The 21,335-nt window shown below is 36.1% G+C and overlaps 1 long non-coding RNA gene across 1 annotated transcript; it reads left to right on the top strand.

Moving 5' to 3' along the window:
• The first annotated feature begins 1,504 nt into the window (after nt 1–1,504).
• LOC116554487 lies at nt 1,505–20,198 on the top strand. Its single transcript, XR_004270212.1, has 2 exons — nt 1,505–1,571; nt 20,105–20,198. It is a non-coding gene; the product is annotated as an uncharacterized LOC116554487 (long non-coding RNA).
• The last annotated feature ends 1,137 nt before the right edge of the window (nt 20,199–21,335 follow it).

The raw sequence follows: 21,335 nt of genomic DNA, 5'->3' as shown, positions 1-21,335 counted from the left end.
ACTGGGTGAAATAAGCTAATCTAAAAAGACTGCATACAGTATGATACAAATGACATAACATTCTAGAAAAGGCAAAACTATGGAGATGGTAAAAAGTAGTTGCCAGCAGTTGAAGTTTGGCGAAAGGATGAGTAGGTTGAGCACAGAAGATTTAGAGGGCAGTGACTTTGTTTGATACTATGATGATGGATACATTTCATGACACATTTGTGTCAACCCATAGAAGATAAAACATGAAGAGTGAATCCTAAGTCAACGATGAACTTTAAGATGCCGTGTCTATGTGGGGACAGGGAGTGTATGGGAAATCTTTCTACCTTTCTCTTAATATTGTGAACTTGAAACTGTTTTTAAAGAATAGCATTAAATATTAGCAATCAATATTTATGTCCAGAATCCCTTGGAATCTCTGCATTTATATTAAGCGCTTCATAATTTGGCAATAAATTTCTGATGGTCATGGTTTTTCTATCAAATATCTTGAAAGAGAAAAAAATAGTGCTTCTCTATTAATGCAGGCTACCTCCACAAGATAGCATTGTATTTGTTTCTAGATTTTCTTTTCTTTCTTTTTTTTTTGAGATGGAGTTTCACTGTGTTGCCCAGGCTGGGGTGCAATGGTGCGATCTCAGCTCACTGCAACCTCCGCCTCCCAGATTCAGGGGACTCTCCTGCCTCAGCCTCCTGAGTAGCTGGAATTTATAGGCGTGGTCACCGCACCTGGCTAATTTTTGTATTTTTAGTAGAGACGGGGTTTCACCGTCTTGGCCAGGCTGATCTCGAGTTCCTAACCTTGTGATCCACCCACCTCAGCCTCCCAAAGTGCTGGGATTACAGGCGTGAGCCACCACGCCGAGCCTGCTTCTAGATTTTCTAGTCACTCAAATGTAGATGGTTTCTACTGTGTATTTAAAGTGATGGACACCTCTTTATATATACTATCCAAGTAGGATTAACGTTGCAATAAGAGAGAGGGACATCTTTACTTGCCAGAAAACGTGATACTACTTCTGGATAAAGAAATGTCCAGATTCTTACAGACAAATTAGCTGGATGATACCAACATAAATTATCAGGAAGCAATATAAAAACCAACCAATGTGGAAGACAGAGTGGCTCTTCCTCAAGAATCTAGAACCAGAAATAACATTTGATCCAGCAATCCCATTACCGGCTATATATCCAAAGGAATATAAATAATTCTACTGTAAAGACACATGCACACATATATTTATTGCAGCACTGTTCACAATAGCAAAGATTTGAAACTAACCCAAATGCCCATCAGTGTTAGACTGGATAAAGAAAATGTGGCACATATATACTATGGAAGACTTCAGCCATAAAAAAGGATGAGTTCATGTCCTTTGCAGGGACATGGATGAAGTGCGAAACCATCATTCTCAGCAGACTAACACAGAAACAGAAAACGACTGCATGTTCTCACTCATAAGTGGGAGTTGAACAATGAGAACACATAGGCACAGGGAGAATATCACACACCGGGGCTGGTTGGGGGTGGGGGCTAGGGGAGAGATAACATTAGGAGAAATACCTAATGTAGATGACGGGTTGATGGGTGCAGCAAGCCATCATGGCATGTGTATACGTATGTAACAAACCTGCACGTTCTGTACATGTATCTCATAACTTAAAGTATATTTAAAAAGTTAATTTGTAATCACTAGTGCACACTGTAAATCTTCCTATAGAAACTCTATTTCTATGCAAGATTTATTATAAATTTCTAGGACTCTCGTAACATTGAATCTTAAGAAATAGACTTATATCTTATCCAGACTTGTTATCCCCAAGTGTTCACTCCTAGGGGTTCTAGAGGCAAGTCTCATTTCTAACCACCCTATGAAAGCAAAGCAGTCCAACAAACCTATGCAGTCCTCCAAGGTCACATTGTCTTAAAACTGTACATATCCTAACAAGAAGTCTACTGGCTCCTGTTCAAAATCTTGGCCTCACTGTATCCTCAAATGCAGCACTTAATGTTTCAAACACAGAAAGTTTTTTGAGTTTCTACTCAGTCCCTGGAACTGTAGTAGGTCTGTAGTTGAAATACGTGTGCATGTATGAGAAAGAGTGTCTATGTACATATATGTCTCCTTCATAGATATTTGTGGGGATTAATGTTAAGAGAAATCATGTTACTCTCTTTTTGACTCATGTCCCTGTCTCTTATCTAAGCTCTGAGGATACTTCTGATTCAAAACTAGATCTCAGTTGCATTGATACTGATGCTCATAAGTAAGCCTGTTTCCATTTGTTCTCATTGAAAATTGCAACAGAAGACTTCTATTTTCTCCAAACAGCCTATAATTTTTAATTCAGTTTTTTCAAGAAATATTGAATGTACTATAAACTAAACAGGAAATCTAGTGATTTTCATATATGCTATCTCAGTTATTCTAATGTTTTGCTCCACATTTAACCATCTCATAGATCAAGATGGATTACTTAATTCTTATCTCTTCTTTTGCCTAAAATAAGCACAAATAGGTTTGTGTTCTAACATATGTATGTATGTATGTACTCAATCACTTGGAAGAAAACAAAGAATGATGTAATAGACAAGTTGGAGAGATAAAAGTTCTTAGAAATCCTACATTCACAATTCTGCCTAGATGCCCTTGAAATTTCATAATTATCTAATTTTTATCATTTGGTTCAGAATATGCTGTTTTAAAATCCTCTTATGAGAAGTTTAAACCTGCACTCAGGATAAAATATGCTAGTTAACATCCTTTCTGTAGGCAATAAACTGTGGGTGGTAATTTGCATTTCTGAAAACCTAAGACACTTAACACTGAATTTATAGAACTCCTACCCTCATAGAATTCTACCTTCATAATTACCCTCTTCATTCTTTAAATTTGGAGCAATTCTGTTTCAGTAAATTTCTCACCTTAACATTTTGGGTTTTCTGCAGGTTTCATCTTTTTTTCTTTTTTAATTTTTTTATTTTGCTGACACTTAAAAGAATAAAAAGTATCACTGAACCCAGGCATTAGGCAAGGCATGTAGCTGACAATGTAGACAACTCATTTTATTGTAGGAAGGAAATACTTTTCTAAATTTTTTAATCATATGCAATTTTTTTTGTATGTGTATGCAGCCCTCCTAACATAGAGGAGAATGTGGCCAAGTCAGGAAATCCTAATACAATCTCTAGGTAAAGAGATAGCCAGATTCTTATCCCTTGCATCAGTTGTGCAAAGCCATTAAGAATTTCCAAGGGACGTTCTTAATAAGCTGTATTTCTCTCTTTCTCAGGGCAGGGTAGAGAAGGAAGAGTTGATTAAACAATGTTGAATGGCTCAATTGTGCTAGATATTGTACTAGGCATTTTACATATATTGAAGTTATCTAAAAACCCAGATAAGCTATATATTTTGATTATTTCAATTTTATAAATATGGCAACTGAGGCTTAAAGAGTTATCTGCTACCTAAATCAGTTCAAAGATTGCCCTTTGCTCTAAAATCAAATTATACTATTTTTTATGAGTATAGAAAATTTGTCTTCAATTTTTAGATTAGGCATTACTCCTCCCTTGTGAGCTAATGAGATCTTTTTCTCTGTATCTCCTAATCTTCATGTCCTTAAGGTATCTTGCAATATAAGCTCTGCATTTTGAGGAAATTGTATATCACCTAAATACCAGACATTAGTGTGCATTCAGTCTTCCCAGCTTTCCTTTTTCACATCAATGGGTGAATATATATCAAATATTCTTATTTTGTTGTCACCCCGTCACTGTTATTATTTATCTCTATTAACATTGGATATACTTTTAACATTGTTGGCACATATAGGAGAATACCCAGTGAACTAGACGAATAATAGCTTACATAGACCAAACACCTTCTCTGTTACAGACTATACAAAGCACTTCAATGAATATCTAATTTAATTTCACAATAATCATGAAGTATATAACATTATCTTTACAGATGAGAAGACCAGGAACTAGAGAGGTTAAATAACTTTCTCAATGTCAGTACTAATGAATTGCAGAGACAAGACTCCAACCCACATCATGTATTTGGGAAGCCCATGCTCTTCTATGATTATGATTGTAAACAGTAAACCCACTAGAAAGCAGGGGTTGTATTTTTTCCTTAGTTCCTTGTGCACAGTAAATTCTGATTAAACTCTTTTTTTGAATGAATAAAGAAATCACAACTGACTTTGGCATGAATGCTTGCTTGCCATTAGACACACGTATTAGAACTTCTGCACCTTAATGTATTTCATTTGAAAGGTAGTAGACTGTTCTGGGTAACTTCAAAAGTTATCTTCAGTTAAGCTTGATTGTGTTCCCTAAAAGGCATGCATTTCTTTATAACACTGAAGTAAGTTTTTGCCTTAATTAAGAATTCTACTTTCGGCCAGGCACAGTGGCTCATGCCTGTAATCCCAGCACTTTGGAAGGCCGAGGCGGGTGGATCATGAGGTCAAAAGATTGACACCATCCTGGCCAACATGGTGAAAACCTGTCTCTACTAAAAATATACAAATTAGCCTGGTGTGATGGCAGCTGTCTGTTATCCCAGCTAGTGGGGAGGCTGAGGCAGGGGAATTGCTTGAAACTGGAAAGTGGAGGTTGTCGTAAACCGAGATTGTGCCACTGCACTGCAGCCTAGGCAACAGAGCAAGACTCCATCTCAAAAAAAAAAAAAAAAAAAAAAAAAAAAAAAAAAAAAAAAAAAAAAAACAACCACCTACTTTCAGTGGGAGCCTTTCAATACATTTTCTTTTATTTTATGGACCTCTTACTCCTTCTCACAATCATTAAGATGGAATTGAAAGGGACTTCATTAGTGTCATACTGTTTCTTTTCTGTGAACCTCCTCCAATTTATCCCAGGATATGTACTGGCAGCCTTATTTTTGACAGTCTCAAAAGATAGTCCTCTAAAAGCTGCAGAACAGCTTATTATGCTTTGGGTGATTGACATGCCCACAGTCTCTTCTGAGAAAAGTTGACCATCTGTGCTCCTCAACTTGGCTTAGCTTATTTGGTCAATGGTGGGTGTCTGCCCCAAGGGCTACTGGTTATTAGGCTGCCTAATTGGTGACTGGCTATTCTTGAGCAGGATGGCATCATTCACCAAATCAATGAGATTATATTCTTGCAAAAACTTTATTTTTAAAGTTATGCACAGGAAGGTTCAAAATTGTCAAGGACTGAAGCAATAATAAGCAGGAGTAGAAAATAGTGAAATGTCTATAATGTCACAGGGGAGAACAGGGTTCCACGGAAGCTTGCTTCTGTGATGGCAGCTGCTAGGGTCTGTGTTGGCTATTACAGTTACTTCCTAATGATAAACTTTGCCTGGATTTTGTGGGAACTTTTCTCGTGGGAATCCTATCTGTTCAGCAATCCCAATTTTTCTTCGGTCCCCTTGAATCTTTACCATAAATTTTTCTCTCTGAGATACATTTAATACGCTTTACTTTTTTATAACTAGAGAAAGCATGAGTACCATGCGTAGCCTGTTTCACTGTTGAAGGACACTCATGCTTAAGTAGTCAGCTCTTTAATCCATTCTAACCACCATCAAGCTTACTACATATATTTTTGCACTTCATATAGAGCAAAAAGTGTTTCTTGGATGCTTCTGACAACAATAATTGGCATACATTAATTAAGTTAATAATACCTTTTGGCTCAAAGCTCAATCAAAAGATGTTCTTTTAGTATTTTATAACTCATTTCCAAGGCTTTTAGATAGTATATTATTTCTCTAAACCACCTTTAATTTCTCTTTATTAACCTTGGCTTGATTATTTTCCTTCTAGATCCTAAAACACAGGAGAAAAGTTTAAAATATCTATTTTAACTGGTAAAAGCAAAGACAGAATTATTTGTAGACATCAACTTTGCAAGCTATAATCAGTCTGGAACTCATTATATTTTATGTAGTCGGGAAGCCATTGGGTAACAGATCAAAAGGTATGTGCTCCTCCTCTAACTGAAGCTCAATATTATGAATCCACCATCCAAATAAAAGTACACTGGAAACAAAGAATTTCTGTTAATAAGAAAAATGTAAATATAATATCTTCTGCTACCAACAATGAAAGTTAACCATATAACCTGTGTATTTTCCAAACAAGTCAGGTCTCCTTCTGGTATAGATTACCAATTTCAGTTCACTGGGTGGATGGAGTAGTACTTTTATTATTTTTAGATACAACTGCATGTTTTTGTCATATATTTTGATAAAATACATGCATGTAGTTGTATATGTGTGAGGGAAAATGTATGTGTGAGTTTGAGAGTTGTGTGTATAGGTGTAATTGTGTGTATTTGTATGTGTCAGAGGAAGAAGTTTCCAGTCATGAAAATTTGTTTTTCATTTATTAGAAGCCCTGTAATTATGTGGAAATACTTCTGCTGACAAATAGGCTCTTGACACTCAAAGTGTGTTTCTTGGAACAGCAACACTGGCTTTAAATGGAACTTGATAGAAATGCAGTGTTTTGGGGTCTGACCCAACTGTATTGAATGAAAAGCTACATTTTAACAGAATCCCCAGGTGATTTTTGCACACATCATTATTTTGAGGAGTACTGCTTTTTTTTGAAATGGAGTTTCGCTCGTTTCCGAGGCTGGAGTGCAATGGCGCGATCTCGGCTCACTGCAACCTCCCCTTCCTGGGTTCATGCAATTCGAGGAGTACTGCTTTTAAGGATTGCTGCCACCATTGAATTGGGAGTCAGAGTCATTGGTTTTCTCTCTCATTGCCTCACGTTTTGAACTACCTCATAATGTATTGTCCTGTCTGAGCTTCCTTTAGACTATGATACTGAAGTTCTCAGTGATCCCCTTATTTTATTTTACCAACTTAACACTATGATTCATGATTATCACCATTATAAAGAGTAGCACCTTACAATGTTGAGGTTTCAGGTTTCTAAGACCTTCTTTTAAGATGACCAGACATTTGGGTCAATTCCATTGCTAATTGTAGGTGTCATCCTGATTCTATTGATCCAGATTGCTATATTCTTCCAATTCATTTGATTCTATGTATCTTAGGATGGGCTGTTTATCTATACCTGTCTACACTTTTAAGTTAATATCACTAAAAAATTATCTCGCTCTGACAAGAAATAAATTAGCATGCTTCTTATATAGCTTAAAACTCTTATTTTTAACTTTCTAGTCCCTGGAACTTAGTAAAAGAGGAGGCCTTGGGATTAATTCCCTGTTTTACTTCTTCCAAGCTAAGTAGTACTTGGCAAATTAACTTCTCTTAGCATCTTATCTTCAAAGTTGGCATAATAACACATTTTGTTGTGAGGAGGAAATGAAGTGTGTAAAACATCCAGAAACACACATTGCATGCAGTTTTCTCTCAAATATAGCAGGGTCCTTTCCCTTGTTCCACATTGATACATACCCAAAAATAACATGCCTCAGTGTCTAATATTGCTGGTTAGCCCTGAACTGCTGCTTCTTTTGAGGCTTCAGCTCTTTCCCGGCTGCCGTGTCTGATTGTACATGGCTTTTCATGACCTAAAGACTGTTTTTATTCATTAAGGCTTTTTCCCCTTAGTTTCCTGAGTTCGGAGAGGCAGCAGTTACATGAGGCATGGAAAGAGATTTTTGCTCATAGACTAAAAAAAAAAAAAAAGTATGACCAGGGGCAATCAACTTAAGAAGTCTAATGAGAAACATATACATATTTGCATTTCCTTTCATAGATTACTTTATCAGCTCCTACAGGACTCTACTCTATAGATAATTTCTTTTTTGAGGCAAAAATGACTATCCTTTTGTGTATTTATCAAAAACAATAGAGATTTAAAAGAATTAGAAATAAACATATGGTGTATAATGTGGTACCAGTGAGCTCATTCATCTGTTTTAATAACTACCTGACAAACAATGCTTTAGACCCTGCAGAAATACAGATCATAAAAAGACAGAATTCCTCTTTTCATTGAGTTTATATTCATGTGAGCAAAAAGCTGATACTTATCAAATTAAAAACAAAAGCTATCACTCCAGGGAGTGATAAATACTATGAAAAAAGTAAGATAAGGTGATATGGTGAATCTAACACAAACATTGCCCCAATTCTTAAGCTCTCTCTCTATCAATGTTCTTTGCAATATAATTATGAGTTCATTCCATCGATACATATGGTTTATCTGTCCACCTTTGGACTATGGGTTGCTCTGAGATTTGTTTCAATAGAAGAATATGGCAGACATGACTGTGCGAGTTCTGTAGCTGAGTCTTGAAAGCTTTCATGTGCTTCCAATAGCTCTTTTGGAATCATACCAGATTAAACTGCTGGATAATGAGAAACATATGGCCCAGACACCAGCATTATCCCATGCAACAACCAGCTAACCACTAGATATTGAGGGAAGTCGCCCTGGACTAACTAGCCAGCTCTCCCTCCAACTCACCAGCTGATGCAGGAAAAATCCTAGCCAAGATCAGCTGAGCCTGCCTAGCCCAGATGATAGAATGATTTGTGTGACCCGTGGCCATGTGCCTTCAGAAACGTAATCAAGATGAGGAATAATAAAATATGTGATTGGAGAGATGAGCAGATGTCTATTTATATGAGGGAGTTTTTTTTGTTTGTTTTTGTTTTTTGTCTTTTCTGAGTAGTTTGACTAATTCAGGTTTAAGGGATTGGACTTCAATAGAATACACATATATTTGGGGCCAAATCAGTTTCTACTTGTGAATCTGACTTAGCTTTTGCAAGTCTATCGATAAGATGGAAAGAATATTCCTTCACAGTATTACAGAGACATAAAATTTCAGCACATTTAATTCCAGAGATAAAAGTCTCTATTGAGTTATATAATTTCTTTTGATTAAAAAGACAGCAATTTCCAGAGGCATGCTGAGTATGGATCCTTTTCCCTGACTTAAAGTTTGGCATCATTTAAATGATCTGGGTGATGTGATTATAGCTGATGATGGCACTGTTGTGAGACGTGTCAGGCAGTCCCCATTGAGAGCTGCACAGTCTTATTTCAGGAGGTTGCCTCTCATTCAGCACACTTTTTCTAAACTCAGCTACCTAGATATTAATCCCTTGCAATTAGAAAAGAGTAATTAATGCTTTCTAAATCTGTCATATGACCTGAAATCATACAGCTTGTGCTTCCGGAAGGTTGTATTTAACCAATGTATTTCCATAGGAAAGCTGTGTGCAAAATCACAGCTGGGAAGTCAGACTGAGAAATCAACATGGAGTGACTACAAAGTGATATGGCTCCCTTATGGAAATGGATCATTTTGTTTTATGGTCTCAGCATATACTCAGGAATTAACTGATAACTGTGAAAATTAAAATCCCATCTTCTAAGGTTCATTTATATAGCTTCAGTGTAGCTTTCTGGTCAGCAGTTCAACAAACACTTATTGAATATCTACTAGGAGCCACATACTAGAGAAAATAATATAAAAAACAGAAGTTCCATCTTGAATCTAATTGAGAAGAAGTATGTAAACAGGATTTTTCTTTTAAAGTGTGTCAAGCGTGTCATAGAATTATAGATTCAGGTTGCTGTATCAGTCCAGAGAAAAACATTATTATTCATTTTCTCCATCATTAAAGCACAACAGAGTACAGGTAGATTTTTAAAATTATATTGTTGGATATTTCTGAATTCTGTTAGTATAATTTCTTAGGTTTGGCAAGAGACTGTCAACCCCTACTGCCAGTTTTTAAAACAGAATGTTTTATGTTTAATCAGCAATACAGAATATCAGTTCTTCAGATCCTTGAAGAAACTTAATCTTCAATTATGTACTCCTCAGTTCTTATCAAATGCCCAGCTGAGAAAAATGATAATTAGTAAAATAGTTTAAGGAACATGAAATCAGTGCCCTAATATGAATGGCCAACATTCTTTGACTTCTTATATAATTGGCTGCTACAGGATATTATTCATTACTATGATGTCTCTGAATAATAATCACCATTTTTCTTCGGAAAAGTATGGCTCTCATTAATATTCCAACAACTGAATTATTAAGCATTAGCAAATAAGTTATCAACAGATGAGCCATGAAATAATTGGAAAATGCAGTTTTTCATTTGTTAGAGCTTAATCTTTTGTCATACCTTTCCAAGTGAATATCTTTAGTGGCTAGCTAGAAGATCCCTCCTAGTAAAGCTGGTTCAGTAAAATTACAGACATGTTCCACTTGCCTTGTGCGTTATAGTATTCAAAGCCATATAATGAATATAAACACCATTGCTTTTGCATTGAAGTACTGTATTCATATAATACAAATTCAACAGACAATAGTAGTGGCCTAGAGTAATGATTCTCAAAGTGTAGCCTCAAATGAGTAGCATCAATATCACTTAGAAATGATTAGAAATGCAGATTTTCTGCCTCTACCTGCTAAATTGGAAATGTAAGGTAGAACCTAGAAATGTATGTTTTTACAAACTCTCAGGAGTTTGATGCATGCAAAAGTTTCAGAGCATTCTTAGACTCAGCTATAGAGCAGTAATCTATATTAGCATCTTTTGAGATAAAGAAATGAACAACAGACAGGAAAAGATGAGAGATGTAATCAATCTCAATTTGACGATGGTCTTCGATAACTTTCCAAATTACGGTCATATCAGCAACATAGGAAAATAAGATCATCACTCCACAGAAATTAGATGGATAAAGATCTGCCTTCAAGGACATAGCTAGGAGCAACTCTAATTTCTTAACTATGCTATTGTCTTCTTCTAGGAGATTTGGACTATTTAATTAAATGCATAAATTAAATATAGACCACCAGTTCTATTCTTGCTCTGTACTAGGCTAAATTCTTGAATTAGACTGTGTCCTTTTTTTAACATATGTTTTCCTCATGAGCAGGAGATTATTCACAGCATGCTTCGCCTTGACTGTCCTGCATTAAATTTCACTGAGTGATATTTTGTAAGTGATTATGTCCTTTAAAATAATAAATACACATGATAATAACAATGAAAAAATAACAATAGCCTTTACCATGCTAAATCTCTGCTCACCATTTCTGAGTTTGCCAAACTAGAGTAGGTTTCTATCCCCTAGCTCATTGTGCACCTGACGTTAACTTCCTGATCTTTTATGACTCATAACCCAAGACAAGATAGTTCTGACAAATTGGAAAACAAAGGGGATTGAGATTTAAATGGGTAGATTGAAGGTAGTACTCTTTTGATTTAAAAAAAAGAACAGAAAAAAAAAGTTATAAAAAGTATAAAAACAGGCCTTTGGCCTTCCTATAGTAAGAACTAGGAAAAGCTATAAAGAATAGGAAATCAGATTGGATTTCAAATAAGTGAATCAGTCATATAGTGACACTGTTAAGGCATCAGAGCAAATAATGGAAGGAAATTAATAATATTCAATAGAATAAAGCTCCTTTTTGCATTTTTTTTTTGAGACAGAGTCTTGCTCTGTCCCCAGGCACCAGGCTGAAGTGCAGTGGCGCAATCTCGGCTCACTGCAACCTCCACCTCCTGGGTTCAAGCAATTCTCCTGCCTCAGCCTCCTGAGTAGCTGGGACTGCAAGCGCATGCTACCATGCCCAGCTAATTTTTGTATTCTTAGTAGAGATGGGGTTTCACCATGTTGGCCAGGGTGGTCTCGATCTCTTGACCTCATGATCCACCTGTCTCGGCCTCCCTTTTTGCATTTTTTGAAAAGCTTTTGCATTTGAGAGATGGGAGTCTCACTATGTTGCCCAGTCTGGTTTTCAACTCCTAGGCTAAAGCAATCCTCCCACCTTGACCTCCCAATATGCTGGGATTATAGATGTAATCACTCAGCAACATATTGAATGTATACACTTCCAAGAATCAATCTATGTGTGTGTGTGTATATATATATATACATATATATATATATATGTATGTATACATATATATATATACATGTATATATATACATACATATATATATATACACATATATATACACACACACACACACACACACACACACACACACACACACACACATTTTTTTTTTCTTGTGTGGTCATCTTCTTTTACCTGGTCACAGCTTCTAGAAAGAAGTAAATGTAACAGAGACATGGGAAGGGAAACAAACATCACTCCAATCAAAACTACTGCATCAACTACAGTCATAAATAAGAAAATGTTTCTCTCTCTCCCTTCCATATGATTAAAACTAAAACAGAACAAGATGTCCTTATTCAGCCCCATTTCTTTTTTCATAAACTATTTTCTGCTTAATCAAAATAAAATAAATACTCAATTTTTCTCCCTCAGGACTAATTCTTTATGTTAGTGAGTGGTTAGATTAGGTGGACTCTTAAATTCACTTCTTTTCTTTTTTTTTTTCTGAGACAGAGTCTTGCTCTGTCACCAGGCTAGAGTGTAGTGGCACAATCTCGGCTCACTGCAACCTCTGCCTCCCGGGTTCAAGCAATTCTCCTGCCTCACCCTCCCAAATAGCTGGGACTACAAGCATGTGCCACCATGCCCAGTTAATTTTTGTATTTTTAGGAGAGGCAGGGTTTCACCATGTTGGCTAGGATGTTCTTGATCTCCTGACCTCATGATGCACCCGCCTCAGCCTCCCAAAGGACAGGGATTACATGCCTGAGCCACCTCACCCGGCCAAATTCACTTCTAAGGACCTAAAATCTTTCTTAATTCATCTATTATATCAGCTATTTTTTTTTGTTATTTTCTAGCTAAAATATGGTAATAGTAATAACTATGAGAGAAACAGAGAGAGAGTGTATATGATCTCATTTGAATATAAATCCCTTTTTGAACTTTTTAGGCGCTATAATACAATGATGTATTTTTATTTACAATAATAGTAATGTGTCTTATATACTGAAAACATATCGTCAGTCTAACATGTTTTCTGCTGACATTTGTATGTTAAATTTCTATAAAACCAATATAACAAGTTCGTAAGCATTAAAAAATGTGTATCACCAGAAATATATAAAAAAGATGGGATTTTAACTAAAGTATAAAGCTCTGAGTGGTGACTTGAAGCAAATGCTTGTTTTGTTTTTTTTGTTTGTTTTTATTTCTAGTATGTCAGAAATATAAAAAGTCATAGAAAACATTTTGGTTGTATACATAAAAAGAGTTCTCTTCTGGATTACCACTACTCAAGAGTAATTAAACACATACAGCCAAAGTTGTGAGGTCTATGTCTTTAAAATTTTTTAAAGACTCTCTTCCAAAGAGTTTAGAATTTTACCTGTCTAAAAGCAGAAGGATATAAATTAATTTCCATATCTTCTAGTGCCACAATTCAAAAATGTTAGACATTATCAATATATTCAAAGGAATCACTGCCTCAAAAGATAGAATTGAGTCATTAAGACCATGGCTTAGTAAAATCCAATTGGTTACAGACCTCTATCTGTGACAGCCATTGCTACAGGCATGAGCTGTGATGTTTTAAACAAAGCCTCATTGGCAGACTGGGAGAATTCAGAGAGAAAAGAAACTATGCCTAAAATAAAAGCGTCCTTTCAAATAAGAGCATCTGCCCAGACATGGAAAGTGCTCAACAGTACTGGCAACGTAAATTGGCTTTATCTGAATGTTTAAAATTTCCATTTGTTATAGATGTAAAAGACTGGAATATATTTCACTGTATATTTAAAAATATGAACTTAAACATTCTTTAGAAAATAAACTGACAGTTACTTGATATATTATCTGGCAGTAATTTATTTCTTTACAAAAATTCACGTATCATTACCCATATATTATTGATGCATTCCATCCCTTGGTAGGGACAAAATGTCTAACACTCTACAATACACCACCTAGTGTTTTTTCTCTGATTGGTTATCAATAGAGCTGTATTTTAAATCATAATACATCTGTAATCATTTCAATAAGTACATATTAATATATATTTACCATTCCACTGTAGCATATATTAGATACACTCAGGGCTCTACAACCAAACAACAGCTAAAATGGTGACTTAAATGGCAAATGTGGGCAGTATGTAAACACAGGCTGGATAATTTGGTCTTCAAATCCTAGGCTCCTGCAAGGAATAAATTCACAGACTTTATTTTCATGTGAATTATAAGATTTCAAAATGAAAATATAAATGTGAATCTAGGTCTCTAAATATCCTGTATTCATTGAATTATTTAAATATATCCCACATCACTAATTATCAGAAAAAAGCAAATCAGAACCACAATGAGATACACTTCATTCCAGATAGAATGGCTGTTATCAAAAAGGCAAAAGAAAGCGAGTGTTGGTTTGAGGATGTGGCAGAAAAGGAACACACACTGTTGGTGGGATTGTAAACTAGAATAGCCATTATGAAAAACAGTATGGAGATTTCTTTCAAAATTAATAGTGGAACTATCTTATGACTCAGCAATCCCACTACTGTGTATATGTTCAAATAAAATGAAGTTAGTACGTCAAATAGATATCTGTGCTCGCATTTTCATTACAGTACTATTCCCAATAGCCAAGATACGGAATCAACCTCAATGTGTGACAATGGATGAATGGATAAAGAAAATGTGGTATAGCCACACAATGAAATATTCATTATGCAGCTATAAACAGGAATGAAATCCTGTCATTTGTGCAACATAGATGAACCTAGGGGACATCATGTTACGTAGAATGAACCAGACACCAAAAGACAAATACCACAGGACCTCACTCATGTGGAATCTGAAAGAAAAGGTAACCCAAAATCACCACCAAGAGAAAAGTTGATATTATAGAAGCAGAGAGTAGAACAGCACTTACCAGAGAGAAACTGAGAGGTGGAGAGGAAAAGGGAGGACGGGGAGAGGTTCATCAATGGATACAAAGCTAGTTAGATAGGAGAATTGCATTCTGGTGTTCTATTGCACAGTAGGGTGACTATGGTTAACAATAAAATAGTGTATATTAGAAAATAGCTAAAAGAGAAGCTCTTTAAGTTTCTCACCACAAAGAAATGGTAAATGCATGAGGTGATGAATATACTAACTAATCTGGTTGGATTATTTTATAATATAGATATGTATCAAAACATAAAATTGTATCCCATAAATATGTACAATTACATGACAATTTAAAAATAAATATTAAAAAAATTAGTATGTTCTTCATTTAATTTGGGATCAAATACTTATCTAATCTGAATTCAAGTCAAGGGTAGCACTGACTTTATTTTTTAAGACAGGTTTCTGTATGCCTTAAAATAGGTTCCCCACAAAATTATTTGGTATGCAGTTACACATAATGAAATAGCCACCATGACTAATGTGGTGATATTTTCTTTGATATGCAAAATGTTTTTCTATCAACCAAGCAGCATTTTATTCATCAATTTGAATACACTAAACATTATCAAAAAGTAAAATAAAACTTACAAACATCCTTTTTTCCTTTTGTTTCTATTATATCTGTATCATGTAATATGTATGACTCATTAAGTCTCATTTTCTTTCTTTCTTTCTTTCTTTCTTTTTTTTTTTTTTTTTTTTTTTTTTTTGAGACAAAGTCTTGCTCTGTTACCCAGGCTGGAATGCAGTGGCACAATCTAGGCTCACTGAAATCTTTGCCTCCCCGGTTCAAGCTATTTTCCTGCCTCAGCCTCCCGAGTACCTGGGATTATAGGCACGCACCACCAGGCCCAGCTAATTTTTGTATTTTTAGTAGAGATGGGGTTTCACCATGTTGGCCAGACTGGTCTCAAACTCCTGATCTCAGGTGATCCACCTGCCTTGGCCTCCCAAACTGCTGGGATTACAATCGTGAGCAAGTGTGCCAGGCCAGGTCTCATTTTCTAACACTGGAAACTAAAAGTGACTCTCGGTGTTTACAAAGTTTTTATTGTAGTCTTCATGAGGAAAACAAACCCTTAAATTATTATTACTTTATTTTTCTTCGTTAGTTGTTCTTAACTGCTTATCAATGCAAATTCAGTACTATTTCAACAACATTGATGATGCGCATTAGATGTTGTTTCTGGCATCATGGCACTTGTGATATATCAGAAAAGCTAAGTTGTAATCAGTGTAACACATACCTGTGACTAAAGTAATATGTGATGTAAGGGGGGTTTAGAGTTTGGTGTTTAGTTAACACTACTTATAAACCAATTTTGGAGATGCTTATGTATCAGTTAAAACATTGTGTTGTATGTGACAGAAAAACTAATCCAAATGATCTTGAAAATAAAAGACCAGTTTTGGTGTTGCCACTTCTATCAGCTGAAACTGTTATTACCTGATACCTAGCCTGTTTCTTTCTCTCTTCTTTCCTTTGTGTTAATCTATATTATTTTCATCACTGCGGCACTGCGTCAATTCCCTTTCTGTTTTACATGAGTTAGCAGCAAGTCCCTCATGCTCATAAAAGAGGGAAAGATTTTGACCACAGAAGTCAAATGAAGTGCTTGGATCTGGTTCTCATTCAGTAAATAGGTATGAAAGCATTAACACATAGCAATAATAAAAGATTATTTTAAGAAAGTATTAATATAGCATAGAGCTTGCACCATACACAGGAGTAATGTAGTTAATTGTTACAAAGTTGTAAGTGAAAGATGACCAATTTATTAGCCTCTACATAAAGTCACATATCATTCTTCATGAGTTTTCCGTTTTGCCATAATAAATTAGCACAGTCTTTGCACCTTAAAGCAACACACACATTTTCTAACAATTCTGTCTGTCAAAAGTCCATATGGGCTCGACTGGGTACTCTGTTTAGAGTCTCTCATGAAGCCAAAGTCAAGTCACTGGCAGCCTTGTGTTCTTACCTGGTGGCTCTGTAGGAGATTCCACTTCTAAGATCATTCATGTTATTGACAAAATTCAGTTCTGGTGAATGCAGGGCTAAGGACCTTGTTTCCTTGCTGGCTGTTAGCTGGAAGACCTTTAAGCCCTTAAGCCACCTATATTCCCTGTCCTGTTTCCTCTTCAATGTTTAAAATATTAATGGAGCACTGAGAAATTTTGATCCTTGACTCTATCTGATTTCCTTTCAGCTGAAATTCCCTGAATCCATGGAAAGTTCTCTGCCTTTAAAAACTTATGTGATTAGAGGCCCAACCGGAAAGTTGAGGTTAATCTCCAGATATTACTGACTATAACCTTAGCTATGTTTGCAAAGTCCTTTTTTATGTAACATATGTATACACAGGAATGGTGCTAAAATTCTGCCTACTACACACTTGTTAAGGATCAAATGCAATTTATAGAAGGGAATTGGACATGGCTTTGTGGGAGCACAGAGGATCCTGAGAGCAAGAGAGGCTCTGTCATATCAGGAGATGAGAGTGGACTCGAACAGTGGAACCCAGGATCTGAAGAAATAAGAAGACAATTCATGTTTTCAGCAAAAGACAGCAAGGAGCCATCTTCTGAAAATTAGAGGGCAAAGTACTAGAAATTGCCATAAACTTCAAATGGAAGGGGCAAAATGTCCTGAAGTTTCCCAGGCAATGTATGAAGCCAGCAATGAAAAACAAACAAAAAAATCTATAAAGGGGCTGTGTCTTCACCAGTCATGTAATTTTGCTGTTTTTTGTCCTATCAACTCAACATATTAAAGCTTCTTAAACAGAATTTGGAAAGTAAGGAATAACCTATTCAGTTTGCAAATGTCTCTGAAGAAAGAAATTACACCATATTCTTATTAACTTCCTTAGTAGCATTTGCAATAAAATATTTGCCCTTATCTATAATGTGATCATTTCCTGGTGTATAAAGTCCTCCATTTGTTAGCCAGGTGTGGTGGTGCATGCCTGTAATCCCAGCTACTCGGAGGCTGAGGCAGGGGAATCACTTGAACCCTAGAGGTGAAGGTTGTAGTGAGCCGAGATTGCGCCATTGCACTGGATCCAGCCTAAGCAAAAGAGGGAGACTCGACTCTATTCCCCCCCGCAAAAAAAAATCTCCATTTGTTCCTTGGGTCATCTCCAATTAATACAGTACAAGCAAACTGAAGTTTAGATTAACTAGAGAAGTCAAAAAGCTAAATTTTTTTCTTCAACCAGATCTCATGAAAACAAGAGCACCTCATGTTGTATGATATTTGGGCACAGTACCATTGCTATAACTTGAGTGACAGATATGGAAAAGAAGACACCTATGCCCTTTCATTTACAGGCAGGTAGGGAGGGGTGGTACACAGATATTCCTAGGGGTTAGTATCTGTGCCTACGGAGCTGTTGAACATTAGTTTCTTAATAATACTTAACATGTTTTTGTGCTGTGAAATAAACTTTTCAGCAAAAAATATTCAATTTTAAGAAAAAAAGCTTAAAAATAGCTTTCATATATTAAAAGTAGTGAAATGAAAAAGGTCTTCATTTAATTTTTGACTAAAGAGCTGTGTGAATTAAAAAAAACAGCAAAAACCCAGTAGTATTATTGTTGAGAAGTTAGATGTCAGCTGGAGTTTTATTGCTAGATATAGTTTTGGACTGAAGAATATTCAAGCAAACAAATGGCTATAACAGTAGGCGCTCTTTATTAAGCAGAAAGATGTATCTTGTTTACAATCTTTGCTGCTGTTTATTATGAGTACAGTGTCAAGTTTTCATGGTCAATAGAGATGACCCACCTTCCTATGTGGGTTAACATGTAGCATTCAGTGGTAGATAAAGAGGGTGGTCATTAATTAAATGTTTTATGGAAGAGATAGCTGCTTTCTCTTCTGCCTACTATAATCTAAATGTCCAAAAGTATTCAGATTAGGTAATAAAAAAGATCCTGTATAGCCAAGACAATACTAAGGAAAAAGAAAAAAGATGGAGGCATCATGCTATCTGACTTCAAACTATACTACAAGGCTACAGTAACCAAAACAGTATGGTACTGGTACCAAAACAGATATATAGACCAAGGGAACAGAACAGAGACCTCAGAAATAACACCACACATCTACAATCATCTGATCTTTGACACACCTTACAAAAACAAGTAATGGGGAAAGGATTCCCTATTTCATAAATGGTTTTGGAAAAACTGCCTAGACATATGCAGAAAACTGAAATGGAACCCCTTCCTTACACCTTATACAAAAGTTAACTCAAGATGGTAAAGACTTAAACATAAGACCTAAATCCAAAAAAACCCTAGAAGAAAACCTAGGCAACAGCATTTAGGACATAGGCATGGGCAAAGACTTCATAACTAAAACACCAAAAGCAATGGCAACAGAGAGCCAAAATGGACAAATGAGACCTAATTCAACTAAAGATCTTCTGCACAGCAAAAGAAACTATCATCAGAGTGAAGAGGCAATCTACAGAATGGTAGAAAATTTTTGCAATCTATTTATCTGACAAAGATCTAATATCCAAAATCTATAAGGAACTTAAACAAATTTACAAGAAAAAAACAACCCCATCAAAAAGTGGGCAAAGGATATGAACAGACACTTCCCAAAAAAGAGCATTTATGCGGCCAACAAACAGATAAACAAAAGCTCATCATCACTGGTCATTAGAGAAATGCAAATCAAAACCACAATGAGATACCATCTCACACCAGTTAGAATGGCAATCATTAAAAAGTCAGGAAACAAGCCGGAGAGGATGTGGAGAAATAGGAATGCTTTTACATTGTTGGTGGGAGTGTAAATTATTTCAACCGTTGTGGAAGACAGAGTGATGATTCCTCGAGGTTCTAGAACTAGAAATATCATTTGACCCAGCAATCCCATTACTGGGTATATACCCAAAGTATTATAAATCATTTCTACAATAAAGACACATGCATACATATGCTTATTGCAGCACCATTCACAATAGCAAAGACTTGGAACCAACCCAAATGCCCATCGATGTTAAACTATATAAAGAAAATTTGGCACATAGACACCATGGAATACTATGTAGCCATAAAAAATATGAGTTCATGTCCTTTGCAGGGACATGGATGAAGCTGGAAACCATCATTCTCAGCAAACTAATGCAGGAACAGAAAACCAAATCCGCATGTTCTCACTCATAAGTGGGAGTTGAACAATGAGAACATATGGGAACAGGGAGGGGAATATCACACACCAGGACCAGTCAGGGGGTGGAAGCCTAGGGGAGGGATAGCATTAGGAGAAATATCTAATGTAGAGGTTGATGAGTACAGCAAACCGCCAGGGCACATGTACACCTATGTAACAAGCCTGCACATTCTGCACATGTATCTCAGAACTTAAAGTACAATAAAAAGTTTTTAAAACATGTGGGTTAATTTATCTGGAATGAAACATACATACACACCTGCCACTCTTTGAGAAAGCTCCCTGCCTTAGCTAATGGTCCAGTGATGCAGCTGGGTTTCAGAGGCACAGACTGAGCTAAGGCAGTAGATTTTAAGCCTTGCTGCACATTAAAATTACACGAACGAGATTTTTAAGAATCCTAATGCCCAGATTAAGCTGTAAGCCATTTATATCAGAATGTCTGGGAGTTGGAGCCAGGTACTTTTTTAAAGACCCCAGCGGATTCCAATATACTGCAACACTTAGGACCCACCGAGGCAAAGGTGACCATCTGAGTGAGCATGGTAACTCCCCTGGGTATACATTTATTAGGATCCATAGATTTACAGGTGACTGCAAATAAAAATAATAGCTCATTAGAAATGTAAAGTTAATCAGAAAATAGGTGACGCTCATGCCACTAAGACTTTGGAAGATATTAACATTCTGGGAACCTCTTATTTCAGCAAGTGTCAGCATAGGTAAGTTGCCTTGAAAAGGAACTCAATGTGATGTAAGGCTAAGATAGAGAAGCAAAAAGTGGCCTCTCCCATTTTCCTTTCTTCATCAGGAAGTGAGATTTATAAAACTGTGAATAATCATACATATGGGTTATTTCTATAATACTTGGAATGTGTACATGGAATCTATAGGAAAGACTATTTTAAGATGACACAGGACTAAAATCAGCCTATATTACAACAATTTGTTAGTTTGATAGATGTTCAGTTGATTTTTACAATATAGAAACCATACCAAAATTGAGTGTCCTAAAACACCATCCTTATATATATATGTCTCATTATTCTGTAGGTCAGCTGAAAATATTTTTGCTTGTTTGTTTTTAAGTCTGGAATGACCAGTCTTCACTGGGCTTGTTCACGTGTTTGCTGGTAGCTAGTAGAACGCTGGTCGCTGGTAGAACGCTGGTGACTGGTTGGTCTAGCAAGACGTTGCTCACTTATCTAGCAGTTGGAAGGCTGTTGGCCAGGGTCAAAAAATTGGCTGGCCCATGTGTCCCTCTTTATGCATCAGGCCAAACCAGACTTTTCCACATGGAATCGGCAGCTGTGAAGGGAACATAAACAGATGCTGTAAGACT

This window comes from Sapajus apella, unplaced genomic scaffold (genome assembly GCF_009761245.1).
Source record: "Sapajus apella isolate SASKATOON/1434 unplaced genomic scaffold, GSC_monkey_1.0 scaffold14, whole genome shotgun sequence".
Classification (NCBI taxonomy): Eukaryota; Metazoa; Chordata; class Mammalia; order Primates; family Cebidae; genus Sapajus; species Sapajus apella.
The sequence above is the reverse complement of the archived record's forward strand: the minus strand, read 5'-3'. Positions and strand labels throughout refer to the sequence as shown.